Source organism: Haematobia irritans, chromosome 1 (genome assembly GCF_050003625.1).
Source record: "Haematobia irritans isolate KBUSLIRL chromosome 1, ASM5000362v1, whole genome shotgun sequence".
NCBI lineage: Eukaryota > Metazoa > Arthropoda > Insecta > Diptera > Muscidae > Haematobia > Haematobia irritans.
In genome coordinates, this window is record NC_134397.1 from 185,369,953 (window position 1) to 185,383,371 (window position 13,419).

The following is a 13,419-nucleotide window of genomic DNA, read 5'->3' on the forward strand; positions in this document are numbered from 1 at the left end:
AAGTTGTTGTCAATATTTTCAAGTACAACCGTTTTTGTTGAATGTGTCCGAGTTTACGATTGGGATAGAGATCTTAAAAAAAGTTGTGGAAGCGGCAAGTTATTTTCGAAACAGAGAAAAAATCGTTTTACTTCAGTATTTCCCTGGTATTATTTCTGCATTCCTTCGTTTCTTCCCCTCAAAGTTCCGGCTAATTCTTTAACTCAACCTACGTGTACTATATTATAATTATAATCCAAGTATCCGCAAATCGTATCGTATGCATAAGTAATTATGGCCCTCTAATCCGAACATGATCACGGTGTCTGGATGTTTTACGTATACTCTCAAAACCTTTATATTATAATCCAGCTAAACCGAAACTGATGTAAGGAGCCTTCTCCAAATGTAGATAAGTCCTCTCAATTACTGTGTTTTGTCATAGTTTTCTCCCTTTTTTTCATAGTTTCCAGCGGAACTGACTTCGGACTTATCGGTCTTAGAATCCTGGGAGTCGTATAAATCTTTTTAGATACAACGTATGAATACCACCAGCGGAACTCTTTTTAGATACAACGTATGAATACCACCAGCGGAACTGATTTCAGACATATCGGTCTTTTAAACTTAAGAGTCGTATAAATTATCTCTCTAGGTTCCATGTGTGAATACCATCTTTGCTTCCTGTCAAATTTGTTCGGTATGTTCCAGTCTTGGGTGTGGCCCCAGAGATTTGGTTTTATTCAAAATTCCCATTCGCTCATATATTTACTTCGTTCTGTCTTCCAGAAGTTTCACAATTTTGGTGGTTAACTATGAGTTTTCGACGGAAATTTCTGCAATGTGGATGTTCTAACATATTACGTAGTCCACATGTCCGCATAAGCGTAGGAAGGCCTCTGGGGAGGGGGCTTAGACCCCCCCAGAAAAAATTTAGCCCCCCCAGAATTTGAAAACCTATTTACGATTTTACATTTTTATAAAAATTAAACAAGTATATACAACCGCACAAAGTTCCGCTAAAGACTTTTATGCACAATCGAATTACTTGGGTTGTGGTAGCAGTTTCCGATGGCAATGTTTGAAGTCTGATATTTATGAAATAGAGCTGTGATTGAACTTATGGTTTAGTTGAATAACTAACAGCCTGTTTCTGTATGTCGAACGAGTTCAATCGATCGACTGAAATGCATAAAAACAGCCGTTTTTTGGTTATAAATTCAGCTGTTTGTAAAGCTCCTTTATTATATTGTTTAGTCTGGTTTAGTCATCTTAATTAAAAAATAGCAATTGATATTAAAACTATTCTTTCATAAATGAATATCTTAATAATGCTCCAAAAGAGCGTCGCCAAAAAAGAACTGAAAATGTTCTTTTCCGGTCCGGAAGTGGTGCAAAATTGGCGGAGAAGCGATGAATGTAATAGGAACTCGTCATATAACGAATGTCCACCGTTTCAACAGCCGTTGCAATAAATTTGCATCACTTCTTACGGTGTGATCCGAATTCAGAGTTTTGAATGTGAATTAAAAAATTGTGTGATATTTTCCCAAATAAATAATTTTTATTTATTTGTTTTTTATTTGATTTTTGGTCGACCTTTTGTTAGAATTATATAAATATTTATAAAGACCTCGAGCTTAAAGAAACATTAATTTATAATAATTTTAATATTTTTTATGATTTTTAATGCATTCTAACGCTTGTTTGAATATTTTAAAAAATTAAATTAAAATTAAATTTTTCTATAATGGATTTAGCACTTTTGTGGCAAAATTTGAATAATTTTTACCAGTTTATTTATTCTTACTCTTTTTTTAAACTATTTGAAAAAAGAAAACATAAATTACGCATTAAAATATGAATAAAAATTGAAGTAAAAAACTTCCTGCGTAGTTAATATAATTAACTTCTTTGTGAGGACATTTTTGGAAGTGCTTTTGAAGTTGTGCCTTTAAAACAAATCCCAATTGTTTGCTGGGAAAAGTGTGGAACTACTTTTAGTTGCTTTATTATATATTATTTTGATGTCTATTTTTTATTCTTTTTTATGAAATAAAACAATAATTGAACCTATAAGTTCAGTCTATAAATTTTTAGCCAGGGGGGCTATAGCCCCCCCTAGGAAAATTGTCTAGCTACGCTAATGCATGTCCGCAGTAAAACCTCCATCAGCTTCGCTTCGTCATTTATATAATTCCTTGATAGTCTTTTGGGAACGAAAGTGTCCAGATTTGAGTCTAAGAATAATACTGGCAACATTATCGTCATTTGAGGAGAGAAATGATGCTGAACATGGACCTACTTGGGAACTTAGCTTGCAAGGAACGTAAAGTAGCCACAGGCAATAGTGTGAAGCTAACGCTTAGGTGGATATCCCTCCATATAAGGTTAGGTAAGGTTGATAGTATCCATGTTTCCCAGTCTTCCAGTTAAGCTCTATCACAAGGGACCTCCTTTTTATAGCCGAGTCCAAACGGCGTTCCACATTACAGTGAAACCACTTAGAGAAGCTTTGAAACCCTCAGAAATGTCACCAGCATTACTGAGGTGTGATAATCCACCGCTGAAAAACTTTTTGGTGTTCGGTCGAAGTAGGAATCGAACCCACGACCTTGTGTATGCAAGGCGGGCATGCTAACGATTGCACCACGGGGGCTCCCATAGGGTTAACTATTTGCCTAGCAAAGGCAGGGTAGTTGCAAAGATAGTGGTCCAAGGTCTCGTCGACCTTAAAACACGTCCTACATGCGCCATCCACTGCTGCTTCTATTCGGCTCAGATGTGTCCTCAATTCCAGGTGCCCCTCACTGAGTGACGTAATACTCTTGAGTAGTTCTCGAAGCTTTTTCGTGTCTAGGTCACCCTATAGTATTTTCGTCGTCCTTCTGATCGTTTAATTACTCCACATCGCTTTATATCTCTCACGTGCCCATTCATCCAACTCGGCCCGTTCGTGCTAGCTATTATAGCCAGTTCATATGCCTTTACGTTTCTTCTTACTCCGGCATCTCCCGCCACCCATATGCTGCTGATCCTGTCATATTCCGAGCAATCGTTGATCATTGCTCTGCATTCTAAGACGTTTCACGATCGAAGCGAAATGACTACTATTGCCTACATCACCCTCCGCCAATCTGTGTGGCCTCGTGTAATTTCCGAGCCATTTAACACATTACGTTATAGCATCGCTTTATATGTCTCACGTGCCCATTCATCTAACTCGGCCCGTGTGGCCCTATGCGTGCTAGCTATTATCGCCAGTTCATATGCCTTTACATTTCATTTTACTCCGGCATCTCCCGCCACCCATATGCTGCTTATCCTGCCATATTCCGAGCATTCGTTGATCATTACTTTGCATTCTAGTACGTTTCGCAATCGAACCGCAGTGTCTACTATTGCCTACATCGCCCTCCGGCAATCTGTGAAAATGTTCACATTTTGTGGCCTCGTGTTATTTCCGAGCCATTTAACACATTCCGTTATAGTGCGCCTGTAGGATTGTGATGTGGTCCGGTAATCGGAATAGGACTTCTGTGTCGGGTCCTCCACATATACAAGCAGTCCCGTCTTCTTCCTACATATAAAGTGGAGACTTCATATTTCCTCGAAAAAGCAAATTTATTTTTTTTTTCAGTATATATCAGCAATCAAATTAAGAGTGACCGTCATTTATAGCAACTTCCAAAGAGTCATTTTAAACATTCAACAAAAGAGAGCTACAATGAGAAGTTACTGCACTATGCCGTTGTGCCATTTCAACCAGTACAAGAACAGCAACAATTGCTAAGAATGAAACTTGCAGACACAAAACATACATCTCAAACAACCATTCCGACAGTGGCCACGCTTCCAAGCCTAATAAACAGTTCATACAGACAGCTATCCAAACGAACTAGAGATGCGTTGGTGAATGATTTTTGTATTCACGAATTATCAAACATTGGAAAACAAACCTTCTCCGTAAAGGGCCTTGTTGCGTCGTAGGGTTCCACGTTGGGCGCCATCGATGAGGTATGACCGACAAAAGGCTAGGTTAGTTGTAGTGGAATTCCGTTACTTAAGGCTCACTTAGAGAGAATATCACCACAAGTGGAAAACTTATCTAATATCAATGAGTGATGCCCGATTATATGTTTAGCTCAATGACAAGGGACCTCCTTTTTCTGTAAGGACAATTTGTAATGTGGTTTCTCATTGCTTGTTACCGTGCTACTAGTAGAGTTGTATCTCGTCCAAATAGTGGAAGTATAAAAGCGGTAACAACACCGAGAAGTGAATACCACATTTGAAAGAAATCAACGCCGCAGTGGTGGAAAACATGCTCGTGAGCAGAACATATTGCGAGAATGGATGAAACCATTGAAGTTCCAAAATATGCTGATCAATGCACAAAAAGAGTTAGACTAGAAAGAGACAAGGAGTTGGTTCGCTTGCCCCAAAGTGTTAGCGAATTTGGGTTTCTCCGATGAAAAGTCATTTCGAATTGAGCCGAAAATTTACACCATCTATTGGCCTCTAGAACTCAAGCGCCGCCGCCAATGGCAGTGGTGTGCGCCGACGTAACGACCGATGATTGCTTAAATGTCGACTATTTTCAGGACATTATTGAAGGCCTGGGCCAACAATCATATAGGCAAGATACCATGTAGATGCCAAGAGGAATCAGGTCCATCGCACTCAGCACGTGTCAATCCTGAATGGCTTGAACAGGAGATTCCTCGCTTCAATTCTACCCCAAAATGGCCGTAAAATAGGCAAGATACCATGGAGATGCCAACAGGAATCAGGTCCATCGCACTCAGCACGTGTCAATCCTGAATGGCTTGAACAGGAGATTCCTCGCTTCAATTCTACCGCACAATGGCCATAAAAATCTCCGCATCTCAATCCGTTAGACTTTTGCGTCAGGGACATTTTAAAGCGTTACACTAAAAAAACCGTGATTTCACCAGAAAGGAAAAATTTGGGAAATTTTAGAAAAATTAAGTTAACTTTAGGAAAATTTAACTAAACTCTATTACAAACGCAGATTCACGCCGATTTCACAAATTCAAGAAATGTTATTAGACGCAATTAATCTTTTTTACTTGCAAAAGAAACTTTCGTAGTTTGAAGGAAATAATTGGAGTTCCAAATTGCAAAAATGTCTTATTGGTAAAGTGTACTAATTTTAAGAAATTCTGAATTTAGTATATCTTTATGTATCTTTTATGTATAATTTTCCCCTTTTTTTAGTTTATTCAACAAACGTAAGCAAAAAAAAAAATTCAATTCAAGTAAACATCCTCAAAACGTAATAATTTCATGTACTAAAATATAATTCAATCGGCTTTAGAGAATTCACTCTTTTTGAGTGTAGGTTGGCACTAAAACATAGCAAAGTATCGGTCATCTCAAAGTGGCGCTTAACCTGCAATGGGCCAAAATAAAGAACCACTTTTGTGAAGCGTGTAATGGCTTTGTCGGTCATTTGAAGGCCATAATTAGGTTAGGTATAGTGACAGCCCTATATTTTCAGGCTCACTTAGTCTGCTCGGTCCATTGTGATACCACACTGGTGAACTTCTCTCTTATCACTGAGTGCTGCCCGCTCAATGACAAGGGACTTACTTTTTATTCGGCTATAAAAAGTAGGTCCCACGGCATTCTACATTGCTTTGAAACACGCAGAAATGTCACCAACGTTACTGAGAGGGGATAACCCAGTTCTGAAAAACTTTTTTGTGTTCAGTCGAAACTGGGGTTGAAACCACGACCCTATCTATGCAAGGCGAGCATGCTAACTTTGGTGGAGCATATGATGTTTTGTCGGTCATTTGAAGGTCATAATTGGGAGCGAGCCTCCATGATCCAATGGTTAGCATGCCCGTCTGGCATACAAAGGGTCGTGTGTTCAAGTCCAGTTTCGACCTCACACCAAAAAGGTTTTAAGCGGTGGATTATCCCCTCTCAGCTGGTGATATTTCAGGATTTCAAAGCTTCTCTAAGTGCTTTTACAACAATGTGCCCCTAAGCTAAACATAAATTCAGGCAGCACTCAGTGATAAGAGAGAAGTTTGGTACCACAAAGGGCTGAATAGTCTACGCCTGAAATATCCGGCTAGGTTAGGTAGGGTGACAAGCTAACCAAATTCCATAGGGTAATTTAGGTTCACCATTGTGGTAGCACAATGGAATGAGTATAAGTGAGCCTGAAATATCGGGCCGTCACCTTACCTGACTTAACTTAAGGTCATAATTCGTATAATTAAAAACTGATTCTACATTTTTATACCCTCCACGATAGGATGGGGGTATATTCACTTTGTCATTCCATTTGTAACACATCGAAATATTATTCTAAGGCCCTATAAAGTATATATATTCTGGGTCGTGGTGAAATTCTAAGTCGATCTGAGCATTCGTCCGTCTGTTGAAATCACGCTAACTTCCGAACGAAACAAGCTATCGACTTGAAACTTGGCACAAGTAGGTCGGATGGTATTGCAAATGAGCCATATCGGTCCACTTTTACGTATAGCCGCCATTTAAAAGGACCCCCAACTTTAACTTGCAGACCCTCTAAACGAAGCAAATTTCATCCGATCCGGCTGAATTTTGGTACATGATGTTAGTATATGGTCTCTAAACACCATGCAAAAATTGGTCCGCATCGATCCATAATTATATATAGCTCCCATATAAACCGATCCCCCGATTTGGCTTTCGGAGCCTCTAAGAGAAGCAAATTTCATCCGATCTGGCTGAAATCTGGTACATGGTGTTAGTATATGGTCTCTAACAATATGCAAAAATTGGTCCACATCGGTCAATAATTATATATAGCCCCCATATAAACCAATCCCCCGATTTGGCTTGCGGAGCCTCTAAGGGAAACAAATTTCATCCGATCCGGCTGAAATTTGGTACATGGTGTTAGTATATGGTCTCTAATGGCCATGTAAAAATTAGTCGAACTCGGTCCATAATTATATATAGCCCCCATATAAACCGATCCCCAGATTTGACTTCCGGAGCCCCTTGGAAGAGCAAAATTCATCCGATTCGGTTAAAAATTGGTACGTGATGTTAGTATATGGTATCCAACAGCCATGCAGGAATTGGTTCATATCAGTCCAGAATTATATATAGCCCCCATATAAACCGATCTCCAGATTTGACCTCCGGTGCCTTTTGGAGAAGCAAAATTCATCCGATCTGGTTGAAATTTTGTACGTGGTGGTAATATATGATATTTAACAACCATGTCAAAAGTGGTCCATATCAGTCCATAATCATATATAGCCCCCATATAAACCGATCCCGAGATTTGGTTTTGGAGCCTCTTGGAGGAGCAAATTTCATCCGAGTCAGTTGAAATTTGGTACATTGTGCTAGTATATGGTCGTTAACAACCATGCCCAACTAGGTCCATATCGGTCTATAGTTATATATATCCCTCAGATAAATCGATCACCAATCACACAAAAATTGGTCCATATCAAGTTCATAATTGTATATAGCCCCCACATAAGCGACCCCCATATTTCAATTCTGGCTCTCTACGTATTGTGCAAAAAGTCCATATCGATTCGTAATTATTTGTAGACTTACCTATACATAACTTTTTTGTCTAATATATACCACGTATGGACTAACTCACAATTTAGAAAACGATGTTAAGAAGTTTTAAGATACCACAACCCAAGTAATTCGATTGTGGATGACATTCTTTCATAGAAGTTTCTACGCAATCCATGGTGGAGGGTACATAAGATTCGGCCTGGCCGAACTTACGGCCGTATATACTTGCTTAAATCAAAACAATATAGCTTTATACATTGTCACTTTCATACACGAACCACAAAAAAAAATGGTCACGCACCCACCTCTTATCCACACTCCCAAAGTCAAACAAACTAATGTCAAGACAGAATTTCTCTGTTTATGCTCGACCCATAACGTTTACACTCTGCTCACTCTGAAAGAAGAACAAAGAGTATTTGTGGTAGTTATGTTCTTGTTATGCTGCTGCTGCCGGCCATCAAGCCACCAACCACATAAACCATATGAGGGACTATGGCACTAAATAAACTCAGACAATTCTGGCAAATGCTTCAGTCTATGACAAGATTTTATCGGGTGCATAACTCTAACGTTACATCGAGTTTTCCATACTCGACTCTCGACAACTTAACTCGTACCGTTGTAAAGTTCGCGTTGATGTGAGATTTGTTTTTAATGCGATTGCGCAGTTATTTTGCATTACATTCATTCGACATAGTACGACGCTAGACAAGAACTCCTATTCAAACGAAGTACTTGCAGCAAGTGTACGGTGTATGGTATTGTTGTTGTTGTTTATTTTTTTTGGGGTTATGTGCAATGCGATTTGTTGCATTTGAACAGTTTTTAGCATAGCTGTCATTACACTAGTGTGTGCGTGTGTTTGTGGAGTGTGTGCTTTATTTTTTGTTTCTCTTCCTATTCTTAACCCTGCCAACATTTTTTGAATTTGGGGACTCTTTTGAGAATCCCCACTACGTCGAAAACAATCATATACGACATCAAAAAATCGTCGGAAAAGCGCCGTCACTATTGAGAAGTTGTACCACGCCAAGTTACTACAAAAATGTTTCGCATGAGTGCAATTAATAGGTGCCTTTATAGATCAATTTAGAACGACGCCAATAAGGGACCCTCCAAACAATCAGAAAAAGTGCATTTTAAGATAGTTGTAAAAGAATCATTGTGGTCGAGTAAAACACGTTTGTTTAGATATTTATTAATTTGATTAAACATTTACAAATTCTTAAAAATATAACATTTATACCACTATCACATTACATTTAACATAATTTTTGGCATTAATGATGATGTTGAGTTACAAGTAGCGAGTTACATGTTGCTGCGTCTATCAACCAGTGTTTTTATTCCATGGAGGCAGCGTGTCTGTAAAATATCGGAAAAACAGTCACTTTATTCCATTTGGAAAATCACCAAATTGTTCACCAATATACCTTTCACAATTTTAAGCGTATAATCTATGTTTTCAGAACTTTATTTTCGTTTATATTTAATTAAAATATAACAAGCTGGTTGCGCTTGGCGTTTCACAAAAAAAAAAAAAAATGGATTTTGTAACAGTAGGGATGGCAAATTACTTGCATGTACTTTTTGATGTACCTTTTCATGATGGTTGAAGTGACATTTACGAGTCTGTGGTAACGATGAGGTTGAAATGGAACTTTGAAATGCTGGCAGGGAAGTGAGTTATTTGTGCCTCAATCAGTTTAACGGCAACATTACAACGTGTTACACGTAACATTCGCAACAAACACGCGCGTTACTGGACAAGATTATCGGATAATCGGACAAGTGTTATATTTTAGGTTGACATTGTCATCGTCGTTGTCATTGCGTTCAACATCGTCGTAGTACTGTAAATTGTTCTAGTTTCTTGGTGAGAAAAAAAAAATAAAGCAGTACAGAGAAGACAGATTTTCCATTTTGGTTGTGAGTAGTGTGGGCTTAAGTGTGTGTGCGTGTGTGTGTGAGTTGCTTCCTCAAAGGATACAATATTAAAAGAGACACATGTAACGCGTGTGTTTAACATAACCCAATCATTGTTGTTGTTATTATGTTATTCTCCTAACATTAATATGTTCGAAACAAAGAACAGGATTTCTGGTGTGACATTAAATAATCCCAAAAAGAAGACAACACAAAGAGCTAAAGCGGAAGAAGAGGACGATGACTTGTAGTTGGGGTACATGTGTACGAGTGTAGGTGTGTGTGATTGAGTGTCTTAGATTTTGGAGCTTCAACATAGGCATATTTTTTTTGGATATGTTTGTTTTTTTTTTTTTTTTTTGCAATATTTATTTTTACGTGGTAAGTTTTTACAGCATCCGGTGAATCAGTTATAACACTTGAAAATTGAAATGGGAAAAAGTATTACTAGGATCTATATATGTGCACTGAAAATAAAAAGCATGCCCGGTTCCAAAGATTTTGTCTTTACCTTAAAAAATTTGGTATTGGTATTCATATGCTATCAAAGTCCTTTAAAAACGAGTTAACGACAACTTTATTTTCCAAGTTAAGACTCGACTTCCAGTAGAAATTATGCTATGTTTCAAGTAAAAAGCTTCTTTAAAATAAAGTGTTGAAAAACATGTCCTATATTTGAACGATTTTTTGCTTTGTAGTCAAGATGCAAAAAGACAACAAATTTAAAGACAATTTCATTAAATTTAAAGATTTTTTTCTGAATTATTAAAGTCAAGTTGACCTTAGTCCAAACATTTTTTCTTTCATGTTATGATACCCATTTTTAAGCCAAATCACTTAATTATAAGGACAATACGACTTCATTGAAAAGTTTATCGACTTTTGGACAAGGAAAAAAACTTTATATTAGAGAAATGCGTCTTCTATGCTAAGCAAAATTTGCATTCGTATTTTAAAGACACGAAATCTTTGATCTCACGACGATATTTTTTTCAGTGTGGAATTGTAAACTCATTTTGACAAAAAGTAGATATTAGCCGCGGCCGACAAAATTGGGTATGATTTAATCTCAAATATTGAGAAGCTCCTATTCTAACCGAAAAGCTCGTTTTAAATAAATACTGTCGTGCGGCCAAAGATTTCATGTCCTAAAAATACGAATGAAATATTTTGCTTAGCATAGTAGACGCATTTCTCTGAAATAAAGTTTTGTTTCCTTGTCCGAAAGACGATGAACTTTTCTATAAAGTCGTTTTTGCCTTATAATTAAATGATTCAAATTAAAAATGGATATCTTAAAATGAAAGAACATTTTGTTTGACTAAGGTAACTTGTCTTGTTATGAAAAATTCTTCAAAATTAATGAAATCGTCTTCATAGTGGTTTGCATTATGACAACAAAGCAAAAAAGCGTTTAAAAATATGAGATGTTTTTCAATATTTTATTTTAAAGACGATTTTTACTTGAAACATAGCATAATTTCTACTTGAAATCGAGTCTGAATTTGAAAATCGAAGTTTTCGTTAACACGTTTTTAAAGGACTTTAATAGCACATGAAGAAAAAAAACAGAAAAAACGAATAAATTAAAATTTGATACCTAAAATCAAGTACGCAAAACTTAAATTTAAACGACAACTTAGTCTTAGTCCTTACTTCAATTCTCCGCTTCTTTGGCTCGGAATCAATACCAAAATCATTAGTGTAAAGGCAAAATCTTTAGAAAAGGACATGCTTTTTTTCAGTGTGGCTTTAAATATCATTGGTGGTACTCAAAGGGGGACAATCGATTTTTGTCATACAATTTTGTTATAATTTTTAAATACGACTAATTTACATTTGATACATTCTACAATTGACTTAAGTCGACGTTTGATTTTGGCTAAAATCGACATATCGATTTTTTACGAAAATGTCGACATTGATATAGTTTGAATGGGTGATCCATTTATCAGGCAGATGGCGTTAAATACCTTTGGTGGCACTGGATAAGGGTAGAAAAAAATCGAAATCGACTTTTTTTGTTCAAAAAGTCAAAGTCGACATTTTATAAATATCAAATTCGACTAGTGGACTTTTTATATACACATGTGGCCAAAATAATAAGTACAGTAGAATTTTTTTATTTTCCATTGTAAATTTAAGAAATATATTTGTTGAAAAGCAAAATAAAGTATATAATTCATATTAATGACATATATTTAACTTAAAAGTAAATAATTTTCTGAAAAAGACAAGTGAAATGATAGGCTAATCCAAAAAAGGCAAAGTAAGAGTCAAAAATGAATGGACAAAATAATAAGTACATTTTAAAAAATCGTGAAATATACAGGTCTACTTGAATTTTTTGGTTTAAATTGAACTTAATTTTGTTACATTATCAATAACCAGTGTATCCAACTTTATATTGATAACATTTTATACTCGCTATGACATACGGCTTACAAGCTTCCGATTGGTCTCATCTAAGTTTTCATTACCATGTAATCTTCACAAAATTCCAAAGTTGTTGTTTATTTGTAAATGTTTCATTCCCTATTCTGTGTTTTAACTCTCCCCAAAGGTGACTAAGTAGACCAATGTAGAAGGGTTATGTCATTGTCTTGGAAACAATTTTTAATAAAGCGAGAAGTGAGTTTACACGCAAAAAAATAATACTTTCCTCCCAAACGAAATTTTAGACAAACAAAGTTCGTTTCTCATTTGCTTTTCGCTGTAAGGAAGTGTATTTGGAAGAAAAGTATATACTTTTTGTAATAAACGTTTATTCTTTTCCAGAATGTAAAAACAATTTCATAAAAACAAACTCAAAAAAAAAACATTGTTTTCTTGCTAATTGCATTTTCCCTCACATCTTTGTCACATCCACGAGGTTTTTTAGTTCTTAACACCATTTCCTGTAATACCAACAATGTAGAAGAAATTATACGATTTTATAAATTTGTAAAATTTTTGTACCTTTCGCCTGGACGGAGAATCGAACCGCGGACCATGTACTTTGTAAGCCAACACACTAACCACTGAGCTATGTACCTGTTATGGTCATCAATAGATAAATATCCATATAAGTTATATTTATAGAGCATAGCTTGCGGCGCACACGAACCGAATAAACAAAGTTTATTTAACAGAAACAAATATTTAGTTTGGCACCGTGGAGCAGTGGTTGCTACGTCCGACTTGCATGCCAAGGGTCGTGGGTTCGATCCCTGCTTCAGCCAAAGTTTTTTTGTTTTTTTTTACATATATTCCAGATATGTTCGGAAGATTCCGAAAAAATGTTCAACATTACATTGTAGTATATTACATTTCGAACTGTAAAATGTGTCTTATTAAAGACCTAAAGTCAGAAAAGAACAGTGTTTGATATAAACGAAATGGACTGTGTTGTTGTTTCAAAAAAAAAGTTTTTTTTATTGAAAAAATAAAAATTTTGTAACAAACGATTTTTTTTGGTGATAAAAGTTTAACATTTTCCAAGCAATTCAAAAAACTCTAAGAAAAGAAAAACGTTTTCGGTACACGTTTTCCAAACGTTTTTTTTTCTTTGCGTGTAGGATCGTTGTCTTGTTGAAACACCCACCTTAGAGGTATGTTTTCTTCTGCGTAAGGCAGCATTGTGTTCTCCAATATATTTCTATATTCGAACAGGGTCATTTTATAAATAATGCGATATATTCGACCTAGCCAATACCAGAAAAAACAGACCCATACCACTATGTACCCGCTCCCATGCTTGACCGTCATTTTTGTGAAGCACATATGAAATTCTTTTCCTTGGGGTCGACGAACATTACGACTACTACCATTTCGGAATATTTTTTTTAGTTTCATCGCTCCACAGGATATTACGCCGTTTTCTCTCACCTACCGCTCCTGACCACCTATAATGTTTTCTGATGAGGCATGGTCTCATCTCTGACTGTTCGGCCGGGTAATTTG

General features: G+C 36.5%; 1 protein-coding gene across 4 annotated transcripts in view; it reads left to right on the forward strand.

Annotated features, from left to right (window-relative positions):
* Positions 1–8,085: 8,085 nt before the first annotated feature.
* Positions 8,086–13,419, forward strand: part of LOC142222266 (uncharacterized) — a 129,192-nt gene continuing 123,858 nt past the window's right edge. The window contains exon 1 of one of the 4 annotated variants that reach the window (XM_075292299.1): positions 8,086–8,309. The gene's annotated coding sequence lies outside the window, so the exon portion shown is untranslated. Of the gene's footprint in view, positions 8,310–9,281; positions 9,428–13,419 lie in introns of those variants that run through there. The other 3 variants (XM_075292298.1, XM_075292301.1, XM_075292300.1) reach the window with 3 other exon arrangements.